The 27,236-nt window shown below is 43.7% G+C and overlaps 1 protein-coding gene across 1 annotated transcript in view; it reads right to left on the bottom strand.

The window, feature by feature from the left end:
• GPR160 (G protein-coupled receptor 160) overlaps window positions 1–26,280 on the bottom strand; it is a 43,258-nt gene extending 16,978 nt beyond the window's left edge. Inside the window, exons 1-2 of the mRNA XM_026498863.4 lie at window positions 26,046–26,280; window positions 25,276–25,406 (exon numbers count right to left, since the gene is read on the bottom strand). The gene's annotated coding sequence lies outside the window, so the exon portion shown is untranslated. The remainder of the gene's footprint in view (window positions 1–25,275; window positions 25,407–26,045) is intronic.
• Window positions 26,281–27,236: the final 956 nt, after the last annotated feature.

The following is a 27,236-nucleotide window of genomic DNA, read 5'->3' as shown; positions in this document are numbered from 1 at the left end:
CAAGATTCTTCCCTTCACCTTACCTCATTATTTTTATCTCCCTTCTCCCATAATGAGAGCCTGGTTCCCAATTACATTAGTATGTGGATTTATTTGTTCTGATTATAACACATACTTAATAGTTCCTGACTTACTACACTGACACTATTGCCAATAACTAACAATGAAATAAAGGGCAACATTTCTTTCCCACTCTTTTTGTCCCCAGAACATATTCCACTATGGTGTACAGTCAGAGCACTGCGTTAAAAGTCACCGAACTTTTTTTTTTTACTTTGTGTTTATGTAATCAATTTGTTTATATTAGTTGCTCTTTATATATTCAGTTATAGGATTTGCTTTGTTTTCATTTTATTTTATGTAATTGAATATGTAAAATATTTACATGGTTGAAAGTGAAGGCTATATGTAAAAGAATACTCAGGGAAGCCCCATTTCCATCCTTACGTAAGCCCCTCCAACCACACCCACCACCCACTTACCATTTGTTCCTGGTTTACAGTTCCTAAGCATCTTCTGCAAAAATGATTTGTGGGGGGGTTTCCTCTGGAAAAATTACTAGAAGTGAAACTGCTAGGTCAAAGGGTCGATGCTTACAAGCTTTGTTAGGTCTCACCAAATTCTCCTCCGTGGTGACTGCTGACTTCATGTTTCTTACCCCGGTAAGTGGTCATCACTTGTTACCATACCACGTCGTTACAATATTATTAAATACATTCCCTATGCTGACCTTTTCATTTCCATGACGACTGACTTCGTAACTAGAAGTTTGTCCTCTGAATTTGCTTTACCAATTTTGCCCGTCGCACCATCTCCCATCTGGCAACGGCCAGTTTGTTCTCTGTATTTAAGTCTGTTTTTTGGTTTGATAGTTGTGTTTTTTAGACCCCTCATGTAAGTGAAATCATGTGGTATTTTTCTTGTCTGACTAATTTCACTTAGCATTATACCCTCCAGCGCCATCCATGTTGTCCCAAACGACAAGATTTCCTTCTCTTACGGCTGAGTTATGTTCCATTGTGTGTGTGTGTACATGCAGCGTCCTTATCCATCCATCCGTCTGTGCACACGTGGGCTGCTTCCATATCCTGGTTATTGTAAATACCACTACAATAAACATAGGGGTGCATGTATCTTTTTGAGTTAGTGTTTTCTTTTTTTTTTTTTTTAATTGTGTTATGTTAGTCACCATACAGTACATCATTAGTTTTTAGTGTTTTCATTTTCTTTGAGCATATACCCAGTAGAAGTACCGGATCACAGGGTATTTCCATTTTTAGTGTTTTGAGAAACCTCCACACTATCTTCCACTGGCCGCACCAGTGTGCATTTCTACCAACAGTGCACGAGGGTTCCCTTTCCTCCGTATCCTCGCCAATAGTTGTTTCCTGTGGTTTTGATTTAAGCTATCCTCACTGATGTGAGGTGAGATCTCATTTGGTTTGGATTTTGCATTTCCCTGATGATGAGTGATGTTGAGCATCTTTTCATGTGTCTGTTGGCCATCCATGTATCTCCTTTGAAAGATGTCTGTTCAGGTCCTCTGACCGTGTTTTAATCGGTTTGTTTGTTTTGGGGTTTTGTTTTTTGTGTTGAGTTGTTAAAGTTCTTTATATACTTTAGATATAAACCCCTTATCAAATATATCATTTGCAAATATTTTTCCCATTCAGTAGCTTGCCCTTTTGTTTTGTTTTGCTGTGTAAAAGCCTTTTATTTTGATGTAGTCTCAACAGCTTATTGTTTTTGTTTCCCTTGCCTGAAGAGACATATCTAGGAAAATGGTGCTAAGGGCGATGACCAAGAGATGACTATTTTTCTTTTAGGAGTTTAATGGTTTCAGACCTCACATTTAGGTCTCTAATCCATTTTGAATTTATTTTTGTGTATGGTGTTAGAAAGCGGTCTAGATTCATTCTTTTGCATGTAGCTGTCCAGTCTTCCGAACACCACTTACTGAAGAATGTCTTCCCATGTCTTGCCCCCTTTGTCACAGATTGACTATAGAAGCATGGGTTTATTTCTTGGCTTTAATCCTGCTCCATTGATCTATGTGTTTATTTCTGTGTCAGTACTACACCGTTTTGATTACTATAGGTTTGTAGTGTATCTTGGAATCTGGGATTGTGATACCTCCATCTTTGTTCTTTCTCAAGACTGCTCTGGCTATTAGGGGTCTTTTGTGGTTCCATACAAATTTCAGGATGGTTTGTTCTAGTTCTGTGAAAAATGCGACTCGTATTTCGATAGAAATTGAATGCACTGAATCTGTAGCTTGCTTTGGGTAGTATAATTCTTCCATTCCATGAGCATGGAATATCTTTCCATTTGTGTGGTGTTCAATTTCTTTCGTCAGTGTTTTATCATTTTCAGAGTACAAGTCTTTCACCTTCTTGGTTAAATTTACTCCTAGGTATTTTATTATTTTTGGTGCAATTGCAAATGGGATTGTTTTCTTAATTTCTTTTTGCTGTTTCATTTTTAGTGTATAGAAATACAGAAGATTTCTGTATATTAATTTTGTATCCTCCAACCTTACTGAATTCATTTATTCTAATAGGGTTTTCTATGTATAGTACCATGTCGTCGGCAAACAGTGAGTTTTACTTCTTCCTTACCGATTTGGATGCCTTTTTATTTCTTTTTCTTGTCTGACTGCTGTAGCTAGGACTTCCAGTACTATGTTAAATAAAAGTGGTAAGAGCAGACATCCTTGTCTTGTTCCTGATCTTATAAGGAAAAGCTCTCAGTCTTTCACCATTGAATATAATGTGACAGCTGTAGGTTTTTCATAGATGGCCTTTATTATGTTGAGGTATGTTCCCTCTAAACCTACTTTGTTGAAGTTTTTTTTTTTATCATCAATGGATGTAGTACTTTGTCAAATGCTTTTTTCTGCACCTGTTGAAATGATCATATGGTCTTTATCCTTCCTCTTGTTAATATGATGTATTACACTGATCGAGTTGCAAATATTGAACAACCCCTCACATCCTGGAATAAATCCCACTTGATTGTGGTCAATGATCTTTTTTAATGTATTATAATTAGTTTTGTTAATATTTCATTGAGAATTTTTACATCTGTATTTATCAGGAATATTGGCTTATACTTCTGTTTCGTTTGTAGTGTCTTTGTCTAGTTTTGGTATCAGGCTAATGCTGGACTTGTAAAGTGAATTTGGACGTTTTCCTTCCTCTTTTACTTTTTCGAATAGTTTGAGAAGAATAGGTATTAACTCTTCTTTCTTTGGTGGAATCCCCCTGTGAAACCACCTAATTCTAGACTTTCGTTTTTTGATAACTGATTTAATTCGTTACTAGTAATCAGTCTGTTCAAATTTTCTATTCTTCCTGATTCAGTTTTGGGAAAGTGTATGTTTCCAGGAATTTATCCATTTCTTCTAGGTTGTCCAATTGTTGGCATATAATTTTGTATAGTATTCTCTTATAATCCTTTGCATTTCTGTGGTGTTGGTTTTATTTCTCCTTCTTCATTTCTCATTTTAGAGTCCTCCCTTTTTTTCTTTGTGAGTCTGGTTAAAGGTTTATCAATTTTGTTTATCCTTCTGAAGAACCACCCCTTGGTTTCATTGATCTTTTCTGTTATTTTTGAGTCTCTACTTCATTGTTTTCCACTCTAATCTTTATTATTTCCTTCCTTCTCCTAACTTTGGGTGTTGTTTGTTCTTCTTCTAGTTCCTTTAGGTATAAAGTTAGATTATTTATTTGAGATTTTTCTTGTTTCTTAAGACAGGCCTGTATTGCTATAAACTTCCCTCGTAGAACTGCTTTCATTGTATCCTAAAGATTTTAGATCCAGGGCGCCTGGATGGCTCAGTTGGTTAAGCATCTGCCTTTGGCTCAGGTCATGATCTCAGGGTTGTGGGATCAAGCCCCACATCAAGCCCCACATCAAGCCCCACATCGGGCTCCCAGCTCAGCAGGGAGTCTGCTTCTCCTCCCCCTGCCTCTGCCTCCTTGCGCTCTGTCTCTCAGACAAATAAATAAAATCCTTTTAAAAAAAAGATTTTAGATCATTGTTTTCATTTTAGTCTTCATGTATTTTTTATTTCTCCTTTGATTTCTTCATTGATCCGTTGGTTGTTTAGTATCATGTTTTAGCCTTTATGTGTGTGTGTTTTTTCTAGATTTTTCTTGTGATTTCTAGTTTCATACCGTTGTGGTCAGAAAAGATGCTTAAAGTGATTTTGATCTTCTTAAATTTACAGAGACTTGTTTTGTGACCTAACATGTAACCTATGTTGCAGAATGTTCCATGCGCACTTGAAAAGAATGTGTTTCTGTTTTTTTGACAGAATGTTCTTTATAAATCTGTTAAGTCCAATTGGTCTGTATATGGCACTCAAAGCCATTGTTTCCTTGTTGATTTTCTGTCTGGATGATCTATTCACTGATGTAAGTGGGGTGTTAAAGTCCCCTCCTATTATTTTATTACTCTCAATTTCTCCCTTCATATCTGCTAATACTTGCTTTATGTATTTAGGTGTTCCTATGTTGGTGCATAGATATTTACAATCATTATATCCTCCTCTTGGATTGATACCTTTATCATTTAATGCCCTCGTCTCTTGCTACAATCTTGGTTTTAAAGTCTATATTCTCTAAGTTGCTGCCTCAGTTTGTTCTTTTGTTTTGCTTCCACGGAAAATATCTTTTTCCACCTCTTCATTTTCAGTCTGAATGTGTATTTAGGTCTGAAGTGAGTCTCTTATAGGCAGCATATAGATGGATGTTGTCGTTTTATCCATTCAGTTACCTTATGTCTTTTGATGGGAGCATTAGTGTATTTACATTTAAAGTAATTGTTGATAGGTATGTGCTTACTGCCATCTTATTTGCTGTTTTCTGGTTGTTTTTGTAGTTTTGTTCTCTGCTCCCTTCTCTTGCTCTCCTCTCTTGTGGTTTGACGGCTTTCTTCAGTGGTGTGTGTGGATCCTGTCTCTTTATTTTTTGTGTATCTATTACAGGTTTTTGATCTGTGGTTCCCATTGGGCTCATATACAATGTTCTATGTGTACGGCAGTCTATATTAAATTAATGGTCACTTAAATTCAAACACATTCTAAAAGCCCTAAACTTCTCCTCCCTCCTCCATTTTACGTATGTCATATTTTACATCTTTTTATTTTGTGTATCCCTTGACTAATTTTTTTTAGATACAATTGATTTTACTACTGCTGTGTTTTAACCTCCCCTGGCTTTATTAGTGGTCAATCTACTACCTTTACTATATGGTTTTTACCTGTGAAATTTTTTCCTTTCATAATTTTCTTTTACTTATGGCCCTTTCTTCCTACTTAAAAGAACTCGGTTTAACATTTGTTGTAAGTCTGGTTTACTGGTGATGAACTCCTTTAACTTTTGTTTGGGAAACTCTCTCTTTCCTTCAATTCTGAATGACAATCTTGGTGGAGAGTATTCTTGGTTGTAGTTTTGTCCTTTCGGCACTCTGAGTATATCATGCCACTCTCTCCCAGCCCACATAGTTTCTGCTGAAAACTGAGCTGACAGTCTTATGGGGTTTCCCGATGTATACCTATATTCTCTTCTGTTTTGAAGATGATCTTTATCATTAATTTTTGTCATTTTTATTATTATGTGTTTCGGTGTGGCCCTTCTTGGATTCATCTTATTAGCGGATTTCTGTGCTTTCTGAACCTGGATGTCTTTTTTCTTCCCCAGATTAGAGAGATTTTCAGCTAATATTTCTTCAAGTATGTTTTTTGGTCCCTTCTCTCTCTTCTCTTTCTGGGATCCCTATAATGTGAATGTTATCATTCATGATGATGTCACGGAGTTCCCTTAACCTATTCTCGTATTTTATTTTCCTCTCTTCTTTTGGCTGTTCAGCTTGGTTGTTTTCCATTACCCTTCTTCCAGATTGCTGGTCTATTCTTCTATACCCTCTAATCTGCTGCTGATTCCTTCTAGGGTATTCTTCATTTCAGTTATTGTATTCTTCAGCTCTGACTGGTTCTTACGTTTTCTATCTCTTTGTTGAAGTTCTCACGAGTTCATTCATCCATTTGTTTCCCAAGTCCAGTGAGTATCTTTAGACCATGACTTTGAACTCTGTATCGGGTATATCGCTTATCTCCATTTCATTTAGCTTTTTCTGTGATTTTTGATTTGTTCTTTCATTTGGGATGCATTCCTCTGTTTCTTCATTTTGTCTAACTCTATTTGCTTCTATGTATTAGGTAGGTCAGCTGTCTCCTAATCTTGAAAGTAGTGGTCTTGCGTAGAAAAGGTCCTGCGGTTCCCTACAGCACAGTCCCCACTAGTCAACCATACCAGTTCTCCAGGGGTATCCCCTGTGTGGGTTGCATCAAACCTCCCCTACTGGCTTAGCCACAATTGCTGTGGGTATGCTGGTGGATGGGGCTGGCCTTTAGCCCAGCTGGATGCAGTGACCTGCTTCATCTAATGTGGGTGCACTAAGAGTTTACTGCCCATGCTGTTGAGAGGTCCAGCTGCAGCTGTGGTGGACTCACTGGTGGGTGGGGCTAGCACTCAGCCTAAGTATCCGCAATTAACCTCTGCCATAGCTACAGGCACACTGAAGGGCAGAGCTTGCTCCCCAAGCAGCTACCTAAGAGGTTTGGCTGCAGGAACTAAGGGTATGCAAGTGGGTGGGGTTATTTTCTCTGCCTCCCTAGGACACTAATCACTTTGGAGTAGTGCCTGCAGAGGCAGGTGGGCTGGGTCTGCAGGGGAACTCTGGACCAGAGCACACAGTGCTAGCAAGGTAGATGGAGAATGTTAGAATTGGCTCCTGCAAGTGTCTGGCAATCTAGGCTAAGGGAGGGCAAGAAAAATGGCACCCACCAGTACTGTTGTTCCAGGAGAAATCTCCTGCAGATTCCTGTCCCTGCAGTACATGTTACAAGATTAGTCAATAAATCTCCTTCATGTATACCCCAGGTGCTTTTCAAATTGCAGCGTCTGTGCTGTCTCTGGGCAAGTTATTTAATTATTTTATTTATTTTTAAAGATTTTATTTATTTATTTGTCAGAGAGAGAGAGAGCATGCGAGCACAAGCAGGGGGAGCAGCAGGCAGAGGGAGAAGCACACTCCCTGCTGAGCAAGGAACCCGACATGGGACTTGATCCCCGAACCCTGGGATTGTGACCTGAGCCAAAGGCAGACGCTGAACCAACTGACCCACCCAGCCATCCCTCCTGGCTTAGTGTGCTGGCTCTATAAGGGCAAGGACTTGGTTTCCTGTCATCCAGAGTTAAGCCTGGGCTAATTTTCAAAGCCAGATGTTAAAGGGTCTTGTTTTCCCAGGGCGGGTCCCCAGGACCAGGGTGCCTAGTGGGGGTCATGTGATCCCTCGCTCTCCTATGCTTGTGATGCCCCTCCTGTCCGGAGTGAGTCACAGCAGGGAGTTTGGTCCCAGACTGCACTTCCCCCCGTGCAACCCTTTTCGGTGTGGCCTTCTCTCTGCAACTAGCAGATCTGTTCTGCCAGTCTTCAGGCTTTCAGAGTTAGCTGCACAGATGTTACTGTTGCCTCACAGAGTCTGTGGGACAAGGTGAGCTCAGGATCCTCCTACTTTGCCATCCTTCCCCTCGCTGACCTTCACTCTTAAATGATGGTTTAATACTGAATTCCAAGATGAAATATTAGTCTCCTGTGTTCTAAATTCTATTGTTGATGAGAAACCTGCTGTCAGTTTAACTGTTGTTTCTTAGAGGTATGGCAGAAACCGTCAGCAGCTCTCAAAATTTAGGTCCCCTTCTTTTTCTGACATCCAGAGCTGACCTGTATTTCCCAGCTAGGAAAACTCCTTTGCAGTTATGTATGGACACATAACTGATTTCTAGCCAAAGGGATGTAAGCAGATGTGACTTTGCCCACTTCTGGGCTGAGCTCATCCCCCTTCCTGTGGGCAACCAGAACTACTCTAAAGAACACACGGTGAAGGCAGCAGACCTACCATCAGCTGGGTCCCTGAGTACGCAGAGCCACCCAACGACCTGAAATACCCACCCAGGACTGTGACATGAAAGAAATAAACTTGTACTAAATTGGAGCCATTTCTGGTCTATTTGTACAGCATTTTAGCCCATTCTACTTAATACAATATACTTCTAATCGGTTCTTTTCATATCTTTCCCCTCTTGCTGCCTATGTCCCTACTTCCATCAAAAATCTTTATTCACTGTAAGCCTTCACTCTATCCTTGGCCTGCTGTCAGCCGAGCCAGAGCGCTGATTTATGGAATGTGGTGTTCTGCAAGTACTTGATGACGGTTACTGATGGCTCAACTACCTTGTGACTCACCATGGCCCAGGAGCTTTTCCCACCAGGAACAGGCACAAAGCCAATCATTTAGCAATTTGAACTTACTTATAAAATTAATTAGTCTTCATTTGACTTTGTCCAATTTGTAAGTACCCAATTTATCTAGGTTACTTTGACTTGTTTCCAGTATTTCTGGCATATGAATAACATATACACAGTATATCACTACTCATGGACTAAAACTGATTAAATAAAACTGGGTCCCAGCCTGACCTCTGAAAGGTTAACTGATAAAAGCTATCTATACAGCACCATATCCTTTATAATGTCTCTGTATGATCTTCCCACCATCTAATTGTGGTATCATCTGAGCTAAACTATGTTTCCCTGGCTTGTTGATGATTACATTTCTCATAATTAAATAAGCAGTATGAGAAAGTCAAGATATATGTGCCCTGCTTCCTCCAAATCCTTCCAATGGTTCTTGAAAAAATTAGGTTATACTGATATGATTCAGTTTTCCATACAGCTACCATTAATTTTTACCCAATGCTCTATGTTTGATTAAATAGAGTAAATTAATATTCTGGTGATGTATATTTTAACATATCCCTCCCCTCACAATGTGACTGTGACTTCTTATTTACTGAGAATTCCACACATATATTCATCTCTTCATCATTTTGGTGGGGACAGATAATTAATATAAGTACAATGCTCAGAATTAGGGAAAAAGGAGTTTTATAAGTTGTATTGGTTGTTCACTTTTTGCTACCAAATTTGAAGATATCACATTTTGAGATATCAATAAATAGGAATATACCTGAAAAAATTAACAAAGCTATTCATAACAGCAACAGTTAAAGGATCATAAGAACGGGAGTTGTTGAAAGGATATATCTGTTTGGGAGCTAGGTTTGCGCCACCACCAGAAATGTCCAAATACAGATGGGATGACTGCTTAGCAAACACGCTCATAAAAGCCGCTCTGTCATCAGAGCGCATTTGAACTAGAGACTGTTTCTTAGTCCTCGGTGATTATCATCAACTTTAGTCTCGCTCTTAAGCAAAGGAAGAGTGACCGTACAGTGACCTAGGAAGTACCAGTCAGGAACATATGCTCAGTAGTCCTGAGACCTTACTCAGAAGTCCCAAGCTACTGAACACAGCTCCTGGGATAACTCAATAGCCAGAGAGATGACGACACTGCGCCAGTTCAGTTATTTATGGCTTCTAAATGGCTCTGTGTGTCATTGCTGAGAAAGTGAACCAAGCCAGTCACCTGAGGGAGAGCCTTTTCTCAGCCTCACACAATCTGGGATAGCCTAGTCAATCGGCCACAACGGCACTGGAGTCCTGCACCAGCTTCCTCTACTACCACGAGCACCTGCCTGGTCCGTTTCCATTCCCTCAGTGTTCAGAAAAGATAACGTACACATCTCCTTGGACTGATTTTTTTTTCTTTAAAAGCATAACACTAACGGTGGAAGTTTCAGAGACCGAGACAAGTTTTTTGGGGCAGGCAGATCCCTCAAGTCAAATAATTCTACCCAAATATATATCGTGCTTTTTAGTTTATACTTCACAGAGATTGCGTGATTCAAAGTGTCTAAATCATGCTTCTGAACCTACATTCCATGAATGATACCAAGATGTTCAAGCGTTAAAATTGAGTAATAGTTTTTTCCCCCTAATAATTTTTCCTTAATTTGAGGAGAAACTGCCCTATGAAAAAAAGAGATATTCATATTAACAGAATAAAGGAAAATAAATCATATGATAATCTTGAGACATGCAGAAAAAGCTTTTGACAAAATTCAACACTCATTCATGATAAAAAAAAAATCCTCTTGGCAAAGTAAGAATTGTGAGAAATTTCCTCAGCTTGAGCAAAGACATCTATCATCCATCACACTTAGTTGTGAAAGACTGACCACTTCCCCTTAAAACTGGGAACAAGGCAAGGAGACCTGCTCTGATCATTTCTATCCAACATTTTAGGATGTCCTGGCCAGTTCAGTTAGGTGGGGGGCGGGGGAGTAGAGCACAGAGATTAGAAAGGGAAAGTAAAACTACTTGTAAGTGATGCGTACAGTTGACAGTTGACCCTTGAACGATAAGGTTTAAGCTGTGGAGGCCCATTTACGTGTGGATTTTTTTCAATAAACATATGGGGAAATTCTTTGGAGATCTGTGACAATTTGAAAAAACTCAGACACACACTGTGTATCCTAGAAATATTGAAAAAATTAAGTAAAAGGTATGCCATGAAAGCAGAAAATATATACAGATATAATATACTAGTCTGTTTTATCATTTACTAATGTAAAATATACACAAATTTATTATAAAAAGTTAAACTCACAACTTACACACACACACACAGGTCATACATGGCACCATCTGCAGTCAAGAGAATGTGAACAGGCGTGAAGACGCAGTGTGGAATCACGACGCCATAAAATTAACTGTGGTATGCACAGCGCTACTGTAAGAGTCTCCCAGCCACCGCGCATCTGCGGTGGGCTCAGGTGCAGTGAGCATCCACGTAAGATGCCCTGTGATGCCAACCTACTCATCTCCTCATGAGCAGCTTGCCTCTCCAGTAAAAGGCTTTTCGGAGTAAAAAGTGAATTCTCACAGTTCTTGAGTATTTTTTATCATGTTTAGCTCAATACCACCAACCCTGAATAACATGACAGAACCCATATGAACCCCAGAACCCCACTGAGTGAGCACCAAGGCACTGAAGTGGCCCACTTGCCTCCGAACACAGTGTCTCCAGCCCGGCCTCTAGATCAGGGGGTCACAGAGACCGTTTAGGGCTCATCACGCACGGTACTCGAGGGAAAGGAATGTCAGTGCTACGGTAGAGAACTGTGATGGGCAGAACATCATGAAAGTCTGGAAGGATTACACCATTGAAAACGCCATCAAACCTGAAACAAATTCCTGCTGGGGAAAACTGTCCAGATGTTGTGCATGACTTCACAGGGTTTACAACCGAGCCGATCCAAGAGGTCATGACAGAAACTGTGGATATGGGGGGGGAAAGGTGGGGGAAAGGGTTACAGGATATGGATTTTGAAGAAATTCAAGAGCTAATAGACACCACACCAGGGGAATGAACAGAAAATGCCTTGAGAGCTTCTGAACCTGCGCCAAGATGATGAGGAAGAAGACGCAGAGCCCCAAGCCGGCCCAGAAAACAGACCGGACAGTCCGGGCGACAGTAAGGCTCCGCTTAGTCACGACTGCTCTTTGCTCTCGCCGCATGGACTCTTCTTCAACACGGGCATGAAGCTAAAGCAAGCGGTGGAAGGAGGGCTGGCACCATACAGAAACCTTTTAGAGAAGTGAAAAAGCAAACATTTCAGATAGAAATGACGACGGATTTCCATAAAGTCACACAAGCGTGCCCACCTCGCCTGCCTGCCCGTCCACCCCCGCTCCCTCCGCCAGCCTCCTCAGCTCGCCCAGTGTGAGGAGGCCGAGGACGAAGACCTACAACGGCCCCCTTTCACTTACTGAGCAGTAAATAATCATCATGCTGTACGGTTAACAAGCCTATCTGGTGTGTGTGGGGGGGGTGAGCATCTTCGTGTGAAATCTGATAACTGTACGGCAAGAACCGTAGGACACACTTTTAGCTCATCATCATCACCTAAGTATTCATCGTAGAAAACATCGTGCACAAGCTTGTATGTACGTGGACAGCCTCTCCTACACGGGCATAAGCTGAGTGATAGTTAATGTAAAATTAAGGTGTTATTTTTCATATTTTTCTATAACTTTGTTTTCAAAGAATAACACCACCATAGTGTATGCCCCTCTCTCCAATTGGAGAAACCGTATCAGCCTACCACCACAGGTAAGCAGTTTTAAAAAAATGTAGTATTTCCAATATTGCATTACAAACATGACTGTAATACCGTATGCCATAAAAATTTTAAAGATGTATATATTTGAGAGAGAGAGAGTATGAGGTGGGGGGGGGTGAGAGGGGGAAAGGATCTCAGGCAGACTGCATGCTCAGCACAGAGCTGGACACAAGGCTTGACCTCATGACCCTGAGGTCATGACCTGAGCCAAAACCAAGAGCTGGACACTTAACTGATTGAGCTACCTAAGCTCCCTGCCATAAAAACATTATAATGATTCATTCATTAGCATATAGGCTAAGCTACCAAAAGCAATCATATTGTTGCTTCTTTGTTATCAATGCATGAATCATTATACCTGTAAATAAACACGAATTTCTTTTTCACATTGTCATTTCTGACGCCTAGTGTTAGCAATATATGTAACAGCTACAGTGTTTTTGCCATATAAATAAATACTGAGACAATGATTCATCTTATAAGGAAACAACATCAACTTGTGGTATCAATAAATACAGTACAGTACCGTAAATGTATTTTCTCTCATGGTTTTAACATTTTCTTCTCTGTAGCTTACTTTATTGTAAGAATACAGTATATAATACACACACAATATATGTGTTAATCAACTGTTTATATTATTGGTAAGGCTTCTGGTCAACAGTAGGCTACTAGTAGTTAAGTTTTCGGGATTCAAAAGTTGTATGTGGATTTTCGATTGTGGGGGGAGGTCAGCACTTCTAATCCCTGCACTGTTCAAGGGTCGACTGTATAGAGAAAATGCTAAGGCAACAACCAAAAACTTACTGGGATTAATAAATTAATTTTATTAAGGTTGCAGACCAATTTTAAAAAATTGTATATATATACACATGTGCATATATATAAACAAAATTTTAAAATGCAAAAAATACCATTTACAATAGACTCAAAAACATCAAATACATAGAAACAAAACTTTTAAAATATGTACAAAACATCAAGGCCGGAAACTATAAATACTGCTGAGAGAAACTGAAGGAGACCTAAATAAGTGACAAATATGCCGTGTCCGTGGATGAGAAGATTACTATTAAGATGGCAATGCTCCCCAGACTGACAGATTCAATATAGTCCTGGTCAACGATGCTTTTTTAATAGAAAAACTAACCAAGCTGATTCTAAAATGTATAAGGAAATACAAAGAACTGGAATAGCCAAAAATTTTGAAAAAGAACAAAGTTGGAAGATTTACATTACCTGATTTCCAGACCTATTAGTCGCAGAACCAAAGGTACTGACTTAAGAACAAAGAGAACAGATTAGAAGGCTCCAAAGGCCCATTTGATTTACAAGAAAATATCAATGCAATTCAATGGAGAAAAGGAAAGTCTTTTCGACAGATGGTGCTGGACCAACTCAATATATGTGTGTGTTGGAGGGAAGGACCTCAATCCCACCTCATACCATACACACAAGTATTAATTCAGGATGGATCACAAATTTAAACATAAACGCTAAGGCTAAACCCTGTAGTAGGAAAACAAAGGAGAATATCCTTGCAATCTTGGGGTAGGAAAAAGTTCTTAAGCAAAACACAAAAGGACCAACCATAAGAGAAAAAAAATTGATAAAGAGGACTCAATAAAATTAAGATCTTCTGCTCATAAGAAAATGAAAAGGCAAGAAACACGCTGGAGAAAATATTCACAATATGCACATCTGACAAAGGATTTGTGCCCAGGGTCAGATCATACACACACACGTATACAGCCTACAAACCAAGAAAAGAAAGACAAACACTCAAAACAAACATGGACAAAGTACCTGCAAAGACACCTCAAAAGGAAAATATACAAATGATCAACAGCAACTGAAAAGGTGCTCAACATCCTCAGTCACCAGGAGAAAGCTAATCAGAACCACAGTGACATACAATTTCACGTCCATCAGAACGGCTAAAATTAAAATGGCCAACACCGCATACTGGAAAAGATGAGTGAGTGTCAAATGGTATAACCCCTTGGAAAAAGTCTGGCACTTAAACACATACCCATCCTACGATTCAGTACTTCCACTCTCAGGTATGTATTCAGGAGAGACCAAAATACACGTTCACCAAAAACCTGTGTGACATCACCACGCGCTGGCAAGGACTGGGGCAGCAGGAGCTCTCCTTGCTGGTGGGGGTGCAGAATGGTACAGCTACTTCGGAAGCCAGGCTGGCAGTTCTTTTTGTTTTGTTTTGTTTTTTTACAAAACTAAACATATTTTTTTTTAAAAAGACTGTTTTTAAGCAATCTTTACACCCACTATGGGGCTCAAACTCAGCCTGGAAAGCAAGAGTCACATGCTCCACCAACGGAGCCAGCCAGGCGCCCCTAAATGTCTTATCATACAATCGTCCTCCTTGGTATTTACCCATAGGGGTTGGAAACTTATGTCCACACAAAAGACTACTCACGAGTGTTTAAACAGCTTTACATACAATGGCCCAAATTTGCAAGAAACCAAGATGTCCTTGGATAAACGGTCATTATTCAGTGCTTTAAAAAGAAAAATACTATCAAGCCACGAAAAGACACAGAGGAAACTTAAATGCATATTACTAAGTGAAAGAAGCCAATTTAAAAAGGCTACACACTATATGATTCCAAGTGTATGACTTTCGGGAAAAGGCAAAACTAGGGAGACAGTAAAAAGATCAGTGGTTGCCAGGAGATAGAGGGGAGAGAGGGAAGAACAGGCAGAGCACAGAGGATTTTTAGTATCACTCTGTAGGATACTATAATTGTGAATACATGTCTTTACGGATTTGTCCAAACCCGTAGAATACATACCACCAAGAGTGAACTGCAGTGTAAACTGGATTTTGGGTAATTATGAATGTGTCAATGTAGGTTCAACAACTGCAGCGAACACACCACTCTGATACAGCAGGGGAGCTGCGCGCGTGTGGAGGGGGGGTGTAAACGGGGAATCTCTTCGGGAAATCGTACCTTCTGCCCAAGTTTGCTGTGAATCTAAAATTGCTCTAAAAGAAAAAGTTCACCAAAAAAAAAAAAAAGGCCTGTAGGTTAGGAACTATCTCTTAGATGTGTACTTAAAAACACAAACCATTAAAGGAAAAAATGGGTAACTAGACTTCATCAAAATTTAAAACTTTTTCTATAAAAGGCACCATCAAGAAATTAAAAAGCTGGGGCGCCTGGGTGGCACAGCGGTTAAGCCTCTGCCTTGGGCTCAGGGCGTGATCCCGGCGTTATGGGATCGAGCCCCACGTCAGGCTCCTCCGCTGGGAGCCTGCTTCTTCTTCTCCCACTCCCCCTGCTTGTGTTCCCTCTCTCGCTGGCTGTCTCTATCTCTGTTGAATAAATAAATAAAAAAAAAAAAAAAGAAAGAAATTAAAAAGCTAAGTCATAGACTCAGAGAAAATATCTGCAAAACATATATCTGATAAGACTTTTTAAGAGAATTTTTAAAAATATGAATATTTTTATTAAACATTTTGAAGAATATTGTTAAAATTTTGAAACTAAGATAACAGTGACAACCCAATTTTAAAAATGAGCAGAAGATCTCGCCAAAGATATATGAATGACTACGGAGCACATGGAGGGTGCTCAGCATCATTAGTCACTGGGGAATGTATATTAAAACTGCAATGAGAGAGCGTTACGCATCCACCTGAACGGCTAGAATCAAAACCACTAACAACACTGAGTGTTGGCAAGAATGTGGGGAAATCAAGACCCTCCTATACTGTTGGTGAGACGAACACTGTACAGCCACTTCTGGGAAAAGTGTGGCAGTTTCTTAAAAGGTTAGACATAAACTTACTATATGATGCAGTAATCACACTCCTAAGAATCCACCCAAGAAAAATAAAAACATAGGTCCACATGAACACGCGTGCATGATTTACAAGGGCCCCAAACTGGAAACAATTACAATATCCATCAACTGGTAAACGGATAAACAAACTCCGGTACACATCCGTAAAATTACATAGTATTCAACAATACAAAGGGACAAGCTACTGACAAATGTGGCAACGCGGATGAACCTCAGAACTATTATACTAAGTGAAAGAAACCAGACACAAAAAACTGTGTACTCTAGGATTCCATTGATAGGAAATATCCAGAAAAGGCAAAAGACAGAAAGTAGATTAATGGCCATCTTGGCTGTAAGCTGGCATGTGCAAACTTTGGGGTGATAGAAATGTTCTGAAATTAGAATGTGGTGATGGGTGTAAACGTCTATAAAAATAAAGAACTGTAACCTTATGATGGGTGGATTTTAGAGCATGTAAATTACACCTCAATAAAACGTTTTTTAAACTTGTACAAGAACGTTTATAACAGCTTTATTCATCATAATAGCCCCAAACTGGAAACAACCCAAATGATCTTCCAAGGAGAACAGATAAATAAATTGTGGTATATTAAAAAAAAAGAGTAGTTAATAAAAACCAAATTACTGAAACATACAACATGCATGAATCTCCAAAACTTGTTGACAAAAAGAAGCCAGTTTTGTTCTATTATATACTGTATTCCATTTATAAAATGTATATTACATTTCATTTATATGAACTTTGAGAACAGGCAAAGCTCACTTACGGTGCTAGAAATCAGGACAGCAATTGCCTCTAGGGTAGGGAGACTGACTGCAAAGGGGCATGAGAGAACTTTCTGGAGCATGAAAATGTCCTGTACTTTTTTTTTTTTTTAAAGATTTATTTATTTATTTGAGAGAGGGAGAGAGTGAGAGTGAGTGGGGGGAGGAGTAGAGGAAGAGAAAGAGAGAATCCTCAAGCAGAGTGCAGAGCCCCAACGAGGGCCTGGATCCCAGGACCCCGAGATCATGACCTGAGCTGAAGTCAAGAGTTGGACATTTAACAGAATGAGCCACCTAGGCGCCGAAAATGTTCTGTACCTTGACAGGGATGTTGTTTATCTGGGTGCATATACTGATCAAAACACAACACTTAAGAGCTGTGCATTTTATTGTATGCACCTCGACGAATTTTTAAGTGATTAAAAATGCCCTCCAAACTCCACAAAAACCTTACTACTGGACAAACCTATCACATTTATTTCCTGGAAGTATGGTATGTGTCTATTTGGAAACCGTATCATGTCAAATAGTTAATAAAAATGACTGGCTAGTGATTTAATACTCATTTTTAAATGTTTTAATTGTATCATATGATACACACACATATATTTAACTTATGTGTGTTATGGAACAGAATCAAACCCATTTATCCTTTGTATATTCATTCACTCATTTACTCCAAAAACATTTATGGAGGGCTAAAAATATTTTCCAGGCATCCAGGTTCAAACTGCAACTCAATCACAAATGCAATATGGATCGTTCGCTTTTTCTTTATGTCAGAATCAGAGTGTACCTTTCAGAACGATGTTTGCTTCACATGAGTTCCTGGTCTGGTCATGGGAAGAAAAAGTGTCAGACCACCTAACCGTCTCAGACTTCTGAGGCAAAACCACGCTTGGCGCCAGTCACGGCCAGCAGACTCAGGACTAGTAAATGAGGTGGCACTTGGGGCTCCCGCCAACTACGGGTCCACCCACACAACACACACGGCTGCGCCCCTCCACCGCTGTAAGCTGCCCTGAAGCGGCTGTCTGCACAGTGGCATCTTTTACAGCTCAGGACTCAGGCTAGGAGGAAGGGAACGCTGCCACCACAGGAAGCCACCACCCTTCCAGTAACTTCCCTTCCACTCCCCCAACCCCCCTTAGAGGCACAACTTAGAGTCTGCTCTGAGCCAGGCCTGGAGATGTGATGACGAAGGAGGCATGAGCTCTGCTCCGCAGGGAGGCTGTCTACAGACCACAGCGGCCAGTGCCCGGGAGGGTACAGTGTCAGGGTACTTCCTACACTCCGGGTACGTCCTCAAGAGCGTTTACAATGTTGATGCTTTCTGGTCCAGTATCTCCACTTCAGGAATTTATCATAAGGAAATAATCAAAGTTGAAGGAAGGAAGTACCCCATGAGCAGCTCATTTTGGCATATTTATAACTGCCTACAGAACACTCTCGCGCCCCCAAAGAATCAAAACAACTTAGGTGCCTGACAACAGGGACGTAGTCACATGAATCATGATAGTCACACTACCTACAGCCATGAAAGGCAGGCTTGGCGGGAAAGAGTATTGGAAGATGCTGACAAATGGTCGATGACAGAAGCAAGCTAAAAGCTGTATCTGTCAGGGCTTCTCACAGAGGGGCAGAGTGGAATTCCCCTGCTTCCCAGAGATTCCGCTGATCCCGGAATCGGTGTTCCCGAGGGGAGTGAGCTCGCCCTCAGACAGTCTTGCGGTAGGGCAGATGGGAGACTGAAACACAGTGGTACGGACAGCGCTATCCCAATACCGGCTGACTAGGAAAAATGTATGTATATATACAGATCAGGGGCAATCAGTGCCAGGCCCCTGTGATTAGTAAGATTATGGCTCTGTAAACCAACACTTCGCCAAGCTGTGTGGGACTTGTTAAAAAATGGATTCTGGGGGTGCCTGGGTGGCTCAGTTGGCTGACAGTCTGCCTTTGGCTTGGGTTGCGATCTTGGGGTCCTGGGATGGAACCCCGAGTCCAGCTGGCTCCCTGCTCAGCGGGGAGTCTGCTTCTCCCTCTCCCTCTGCCCTTCCCAACTCCCCCACCCGTTCTCTCTCACTCTCTCTCTCAAATAAAAAAAATCTTTTAAAAAACAGATTTGATTCAGGGTCTGGCATGAGCCTGAAATTCTGCATTTCTTTTTTTTTTTTTTTTTTAAGATTTTATTTATTTATTTATTTGACAGAGATAGAGACAGCCAGCGAGAGAGGGAACACAAGCAGGGGGAGTGGGAGAGGAAGAAGCAGGCTCATAGTGGAGGAGCCTGATGTGGGGCTCGATCCCATAACGCCGGGATCACGCCCTGAGCCGAAGGCAGATGCTTAACCGCTGTGCCACCCAGGCGCCCCTGAAATTCTGCATTTCTAACGAGCTCCCAGGTGACGCCCAGACTCTGGTCCACCGGCCACACGTGGCTGGAGAGCATGGCTGCAGGTGCACACATCCCGAAGGGCAGCCAAGCTACACTGACAGTGACTTTCTGATTGGTCACGGGATGGGCGCGTTTACTTTTTACACCCCCCCACCACGCTTAATGGATCCTCTGCAATGAAAATATGTTGCTTTTGTAATCAGAAAGAAAACTTTTTACTATTCAAAACCTGGCACTCGGTAATTATTCGGTAATTAAGTCCATCCCCAAATAATGTGAAATAGAATCAAAAGGTTAAAAACACCATCTCTACTCACAACATTTCTAACACCAAACGTGAGGTTTTCCACACCACTCAGTTCTGACACTGCCTAGAGTTCGCACAGACCCCGCAGGGTGGGGGTTCAGCCCCCGCCCCCAAGAAGGCTGCTTCCCACTCCAGACGCCAGCCACGAGTCCAGGCTGTCACACTTCTACCAAGGTAAAAACTGGGGGTTCCCACAACACCCTGCTCAGGTTTAACAACTGAACAGCTCACCGCACTCAGGGTGACACTTTGCTGTTACTGGTTTATTATAACGGCTACAATTCAGGAACAGCCAGACGGAAGAGCCGCACAGGGCAAAGTACGAGGGGAGGGTGCAGAGCTTCCACAGCTGCTCTGGGCACGTCACCCTCCCTGCACCCCGATGTGCTCACCAACCTGAAGCTCTCCAAACCCCGTGACACAGGCATGATGGAGTAATTGGCCATTAGTGATCAAGCCAATCTCCAGCCCCTTGCGGGGGAGAAGGGGTCGCAAGCTCCACCCCTCTAACCACAGGGCTGGCTCCTCTGGCACCCAGTCCCCGTAAGGTCAGAATCACCTCAGCAGCATAAACGCCCTTGTAATGGAGAGGGGCTTATTCTGAATAACAAAAGACACTCCTCTCACCAGGAGCTCTGTGCCAGAACCGGGGACCAAGACCAAGTGTATTTATTGTATCACAGAATCGAGTTTCTGTACATGCAACTTAGCATGATCTATAATATCAAAAAATAAGCAACCACCTAGTTCTCTATTAAGAGAATGGCTTAAGAAAGGTTGAAATAGCATGTAATTATTACATATTGCATTTATAATGACATGAAAAAACGCAATGGTAAATTTTAATCACAGTATGAGAACTTTGCTAAATGCTAACATAAAATGAAGTAAATGTTTGTAAGATGTTAAAACCATTTTTTTTAAAGCAAAACACAACAAAACTGGCAAGAAATATGCCAAAATGTTCATGTCTTTGGGTCCTTGAATAGTGGGGGTAATAGACGATTTTTTTCCTTTCACCTTTCCAGAAGAAAATAAAATGGAAAGGAAGGAGGCTGAGCGAGATTAGGATAACTGGCTGGAAGGGTACCCATGGAAAGTGGAGGAGGCAGTGGAGAGAAGTCCATCCAAGAGCCGGCGACAGAGAGCAGGCCTGGGGGCTTATTAGCTGGGGGGTGGGGTGCGAGCGTGAGGCTGCAAGAGAGCTCAGTGGAACACCTTGCTGGGAGCGGAGGGAGAGAAATCAGAGAAGGAGGAGGACAATGGGTTTAATGCAGGCAGGCTGGACTGCTGAAGCTCTGTCTGGAGACGGGCCGGGAGGACGAAGTTGTCCAACAGCCCACTCCCTTTCTCCCTGACCCCCAGCTGGCACGTCCACGAATGGGGCTGGGCAGAAGCTATCAACAGGGAAGGGGGCCAGCTGCGCCTCCACTCAGCCTCCCTGGACACAATGGATGATTTCTGCTTCCTAGGAACACCCAACTATCGATCTCCCCCTTTCCCTCCCCAGGATGTCATGGCTCCTTAGAATTCCTTAAGGGCATAAGGAATACACACTGACCTTGACCTCCTCTAATGAAGCCCAGTGCTGTGTTCCCATTTCTGGGCTCATTTCTGGCCTGATCTTCACCTCCCTTTTATACCTCTCCTGATAGGAAATGAAAGGCAACAGAAACAAATACAAATAAATCTGCACCACTGGTTGATGATCGAATTAGATCACTCCTTTTAAAACTGCAAAATGCTATGTAAGTATTAGTTAATGGCATCTCCGTTATGTCTCCAAGTTAAAGGGTTATCCCGCCAGCGTACCTGCCCTATGATTTCACTTCTAACAAGGGGCAAGCTGGACTTCACCGGGGTGCTTGGGTGGCGCAGCCGTTAAGCGTCTGCCTTCGGCTCAGGGCGTGATCCCGGAGTCCTGGGATCGAGCCCCACATAGGGCTCCTCCGCTGGGAGCCTGCTTCTTCCTCTCCCACTCCCCCTGCTTGTGCTCCCTCTCTCGCTGCCTGTCAAATAAGTAAATAAAATCTTAAAAAAAAAAAAAAAGTTGGACTTCACTGTACCTGTGCCAGGATTTCACAAATTTTTTGTAAGGCTCTCTTAACACCCTTATGAGACACACTTATCCCCAGCTGACGGAGGGGCACTGGTCACACAGCGTCCTCCATCTGCCACAAGCCACCAAAGAAGGTGGCAGAGATGGGACGAGGGCTCCTGCATCCCCCTATTCCACGCTGACATCAGCCTGTCCTTCCACCACAGGACGGAGTCCGCACGCACATGGAACCCAGGAGAGTCCATCTCTTTTCCAGAGTCAGGGCAGATTTAATCCCCCGACAACAGAGCCGAAGCTCAGGGTTCACCGGCATGGGCTCGGGCTTCGCTCTCTTCATCAGGTCCAAAGCTGCCGCTGCACCAAACACCCTGTTAGCATTTGTCGTGGAGAACATTTCTCTAAGGCCACGAGGCAGCTCCGATGGGCAGCCCTCAGCTCACTCTGAAAACAGAGGGGCCAGGGCTGGGACCCCTCTCTTCCCTGCAGCCTGCCTTCTAAAGCCATGGGGGGGGGGGTGTCCTGCAAACAAAGGCAAAAGTGAGGGGGGCGGGGCTCTTCAACCACAGTAAAAGCTAAACCCCGGTGACCCTCATTCCGCGACGCGTGACGTGCCATGGAACCCACACGGCCCTACCAGATCCGCAGTATTACTACCTCCCTTCCACACAGGGGAAAACCGAGGCTCAGAATGACCTAAAAAATCGGTCAAGGACACACAGCGAGGTAGCCGAAGAGCCAGAAAGAATCCCAGCGATCTGGCGACAGTCCGCACGCAGGACCGCCCCGCCTCAGCGCCTCAGGTCTGGCCAATAACCCGCGGCCGCCTTCCCTGGCCGGCTGTCGCTCGACCAGCACTTCTAACTCCTAGCTGAGGGGGCGCGCACCCACCAGCCTGAATCCGAGCTCTGAAAGGATCCAGTCAAGGCGCTAGCCCAGCATATCCCAAACACCCAGTCTCTAAGCTTGTCTTTCAAGCAAACAAGGCATGCTACTTTTTTGGTGGTGTTCTTTTCTACCATTTCTTTTTGTTCCTCATGTGTTCTTTTCTATCCCCTAAGGTATGTATATGCACTGACAGTTCTAGTGACAAAGAGCACAAAACATCACCTGACATGTCCTCAAAACCACTCCATGAGGTTCCATTTGTGGTACTTTCTCTTCCTTTTCGACCCCCTCTCCCCCCACGAGATCTATGAACACTCAGACTTCAGGGGGAAGGAAACAGATCAAAACAGAAGCTTCAACTATACGAAAACTCCAGATATGGAGAGAGGTGAGAACATCTGTTCCATGACCCTTAACTGGAAGTTTCAAGACGAGGAAATTAGGCCACAGGATGGCATGAAGTGGCGCAGATGAAAGCAGGGTGCTTACAAATTAGAGAAGTATAATTGCCAACACCTTTCCCTCTCATTTCAAGGCCAACAACGCACTAATTTGCTTCCCTAATGCGTTTCTACCCTTCCATAACGCAAGGCGGGGAGAAGATGGAATCACAGTTGTGGTCATTCCTTAAAACAGCTATTAGCAATCAACTCCTCTGCGCCAAATCCCCCACCCTCACACAGAGGCCAGGAAACATTAGGTCACTGCCTGGTCACTTAAGGGCCCAGCGAGTTTGTTTTCTCCCTCCACGCTCTTGTTTTAGAGAACTGAGGTAGAAAAGAGAGTCACTGACCAGCTGCATCTTTCTTTTACCCACACAGAAAAAAATGAGCCACAGGCCAAATGACTACACTCAAGTATCCTCAAGAATTCACTATGACATTTTCCAACTGTAAGGGGATTTTTGTCAGTTCTCATTTCCCCACACCCTGTGACAAAACTGGGACATGCTTGGCATTTCCTCCACAGACCGACTTACAGCATCTTTACAACTTCTCTCCACTAGTGGAGCCACACCAGCAAGGGCCGGGGTGATCTAGCATGCCAACTTTCAACGGTCACAGTATAACGTCGTTTTTCTCTTAAAAGCAAAGAGGCATTAAAATCAGCTCTACTGACAGTACTAAGAAATGTAGGGTTATCTTTCAGGAGTACGCCTCCCCCACCCCCAATTTTAACAGCCCCCCTCATGCAATCGCCACATTTCCGAATTACTCATCAAGCATGACAGAATGAGTAGCAATTGTATGATAAATCTGGAGGAAAAAAAATGAGCAAATTGGATGAATATACAGATATTACTGCCCATGTCCCTCCCCTTCAAAACAGGTTCTTGGAAAGCAAAAAGAACAGTGCAGAATGTTTTAGGAGTCAATTCTTTGCTAAATATTTACACATTATGAAGCCTGAGGCAAACAAGGTGAAAAGGGCAATACAAACAGGTACGATGTCTTTCAGGCAATAAGCACTTCTCCACTCACCCTGTGATTTGTTTTTATAACATACACTTTTTATCGATGTATACCATGCTTCCAGAATTATACAGATATATTTTTTTAAGATTTTATTTATTTATTAGCGAGCGAGAGCGAGCGAGTTTGAGAGAGAGCACAAGCAGGGGGGAGAGGTAGAGGGAGAAGCAGACTCCCCGCTGAGCAAACCCAGCTGGGCCTGGGATCATGACCTGAGCCGAAGGCAGATGCTTAACCGACTGAGCCACCTAGGCGCCCAGTATATACCAGTCTTAAGTGGGTAAGTGATGTGTTTACTACTCTGAGCTCTGTTTTTTTGATGAGCATAACTTGGAAAGGATTTGGGCAGTTCAGAAAAATTGCTAACACATTTTACACAACCTGTCTGTTGGCACACAACTCAATCCCCAGCTTGCTAATGCCCTTTGTATCAAAACAGCTGACCCAGCATCCACCTGCATCCACTTGATCTCCTCAGCTCTGTCACGCTCAGCAACACCTGATGCCTTCGGAGCCACAAAAAAAAAAAAAAAAAAATAATAATAATAATAAAGCACACAGGAGGGAGAAAAAGACTTTTTAATGAGTCTGGAGAAGCAAGCTTTACACCTGATTTACACAAAGACTGAGGGTCTGCGAAAGGCCTGGAATCTAGAAACACTGCAAAAAAACGTCCACTGGTGATGATGGTGGTGGTGTTAGTTTTAAAGGAAAATGCCAAACATACCACAGTAGAGACAATAGTGTAAGGAATTCCATACCTCATCCTTCATCCCAGCTAGTGACAACTCACAGCCAATCTCCTTTGGAGCTCCCCCCCTCACTTTTCCACCAGCAGCGCTCCCCTAAACTAAATTTCAACCTGTATTTCAACTTCGGTATGTAGTTCTAAAGATCAGTTTAAAAAAAAAACAACAAATCATAACACCATTACTAAAAATAGCAAAACCAATCTTAATCCTACCAACTAACCAGTAAAAATTCCTTTATCAGCTCAATTTTTCATGAACTTTTTTCCTTCAAATCAGGATCCAACCAATGTTCGCCCACTACGATGCTGTGTCATGTCTCTTCAACAGTGTTTAAACCGTAGGCTCCCCTTCCCCGTGATTCTCAGAGCGGCCAGGCTGATCTCTACTGGCAATTCCCAATAATTCGATACCGCGGATACCACAGAAAGATTCCAGTCTTAGAGTCTTGTCAAAAAAATCAGATACGTATATTAAGCAGTGGTTTTTATAATTAAACAAGTTTTTAAAAATAATCTGAAAAGCACAAGCGAAACGATTTGACCTGAGCAATTAGCAATTCTCAGAGCCAAACACTCAATCACGTGTCCATTGCAATTCTGATCCGTGTGGGTTTATTTCTGGGGTTTGAGCATACCCCCGCCTTACCCGAGTCATTTGCACAAGGTGGGGCGAAGCAAGCACGTTTCCTCCCAGCTGGACGTTCCTCCGCCGGCTGGGTCCTAGCGGTCGCCTCTGGAATTCCGGGGTTGGGCCCTGCCGACACCTCCCGGGGCCACCTGCTCAGGTGAGAAAAGGGAGCTTCAGCCGAGTTCCGGAGGGCAGTCCTAAGTTACCGAGGGAGAATTTCGAGCCAGCCAGGACGCCACAGTCTCCGCGAACAAACAGCCCCGCAAAAACCTTGAGGCTTAATGCCAGTGCCCGGCGCGCAGGGGCGAGGAGAGGGGACGCCGAGTCCGACCCAACGAACACACGTGCGTCTGTGTACGTGACTGCTTACACCCACCTCGGGGTGCCAGAAGAATGAAAATTACATACACCATTTCTAAAACATCACCTATTTTATAATGTTTAAAAGCTATCTCCACTGCGAAGACAGGGTACGAGTGTCCGGCCAACCCAGGCCAGCTGATTCCATCCCTGGACCCCAAACCCACGACAGACCGCGGAGGCTACACGATAAGCCCGAGCGGCCAGGCTCGGGCGTCTGCAGCTTTCCGCCAAGGGCCCCCGCGCCCTACTCCACGATCTCGTAAGTGGCAGAGAAACCCCAGCCTCTGAATCCCTGCAAGAGAAATTCGTCTCCCTCCTCGACGCGCAAAGCGCCCGCCGGAGAAGCCGCGAGCGGCGCGGGTGCCGCAGACCTCCCGAAGCCCGGGCCAGGCAAGCAGCGGCGAACCGCCGGCCCTCGCACTCACCCGACGCGTCGAGGCTCCGGGCTCGCGCTCTGCGTCGCCGGCTCGGGGCGCCAGACCAGACACCTGCTGCGCCCGGCCCCAGGTGACCGCCGGGAGAGGGGCGGGAGCCCAGCGCGCCCGGCCGGCTCCGCCCCGAGCGCTCCCAGGAGGAGGGGCGGGGGCAGCGAGCGCGGCCCCTGGGACCCGAGTGGGACCCCGCCGCCGCCGCCGCCGTTAGGCCCGCTCCCACCAGGAAGTGCGGGCGTCCGAGCCGGGCAGCCTTTGAGCGCGCACGTCCCGTCGCGACCCCGGCGGGAGGCTGGCCGGAGGGGCGCCGCCTGCCGGCGGGGGGGCGAAAGGCGCTGGAGGACGGGGAGAGCTGGAGCCGCCCGCCGCTCGGTGAGACCCCCTTCCGCGTACCAGGCCTTGAGGCCCCAGCCCCAACCCCAAGGAGCTCCTATATCTGCAGGATGGGCAGGGGCCATTGGCAGTTGTCTCCAGATGAAGGCACACACAGGGTGACAGAGCTTGAAACATGCGTGCCACTAAGCAAACGCCTGTAGCGCGCTATGAATTCACCTTTTTATATAAAAATCTGCAAATAGCACATTTGCAAATAGCACAATTATATTGCATTATTTTTTTTTTGTCAACAACGGTGTTAAAGTGTTGCTTTTATTCAGTAAGTATTTGTTGAACACTTACAACTTGCCAGTCGTTTAAACATTCAAAATGTGGCACAATTTCCTCCTCCTTTTCAGGCAGTGCCTTGAACGAGGGGAGTGGCGGAGCCGTTCTTAGCCTGGCCTGGCGTTAGGAATCTAGTAAACGCCCGCCAGAGGGTGCAATAAGAACCGAGCCGTGGTAGGAGTAAGGGTGCGCTGGCACGGGAACCCAGGAGCTCCCTGAAGAAGGGGAGAGGTGAGCTGTCCGGAAGGGCTACAGGACTCACCGGGCTGTGACGTGTTCCAGCCGGGAGTCCACCGTGAGCAACGCCAGAAGCAGGGAGCTCGGCGGGTGTGCGTGTTCTGATAGAGGAGTGGCACGTGAGTCAGTGTAGCCGCGAAGGAGAGCATGTGAGCTGAGTTAGAGCCAGGGCCGTGGGGGCCAGATGATGCTCCTGCCATCTCTGGAGCGTATATAAAGCAGGAGCTGGACATGCATCACTTGAAACTAAGCTCACACCAGCCCTACAAGGTAGGGTTGTTACTC

Source organism: Ursus arctos, unplaced genomic scaffold (assembly GCF_023065955.2).
Source record: "Ursus arctos isolate Adak ecotype North America unplaced genomic scaffold, UrsArc2.0 scaffold_4, whole genome shotgun sequence".
NCBI classification, from domain to species: Eukaryota; Metazoa; Chordata; class Mammalia; order Carnivora; family Ursidae; genus Ursus; species Ursus arctos.
The sequence above is the reverse complement of the archived record's forward strand: the minus strand, read 5'-3'. Positions and strand labels throughout refer to the sequence as shown.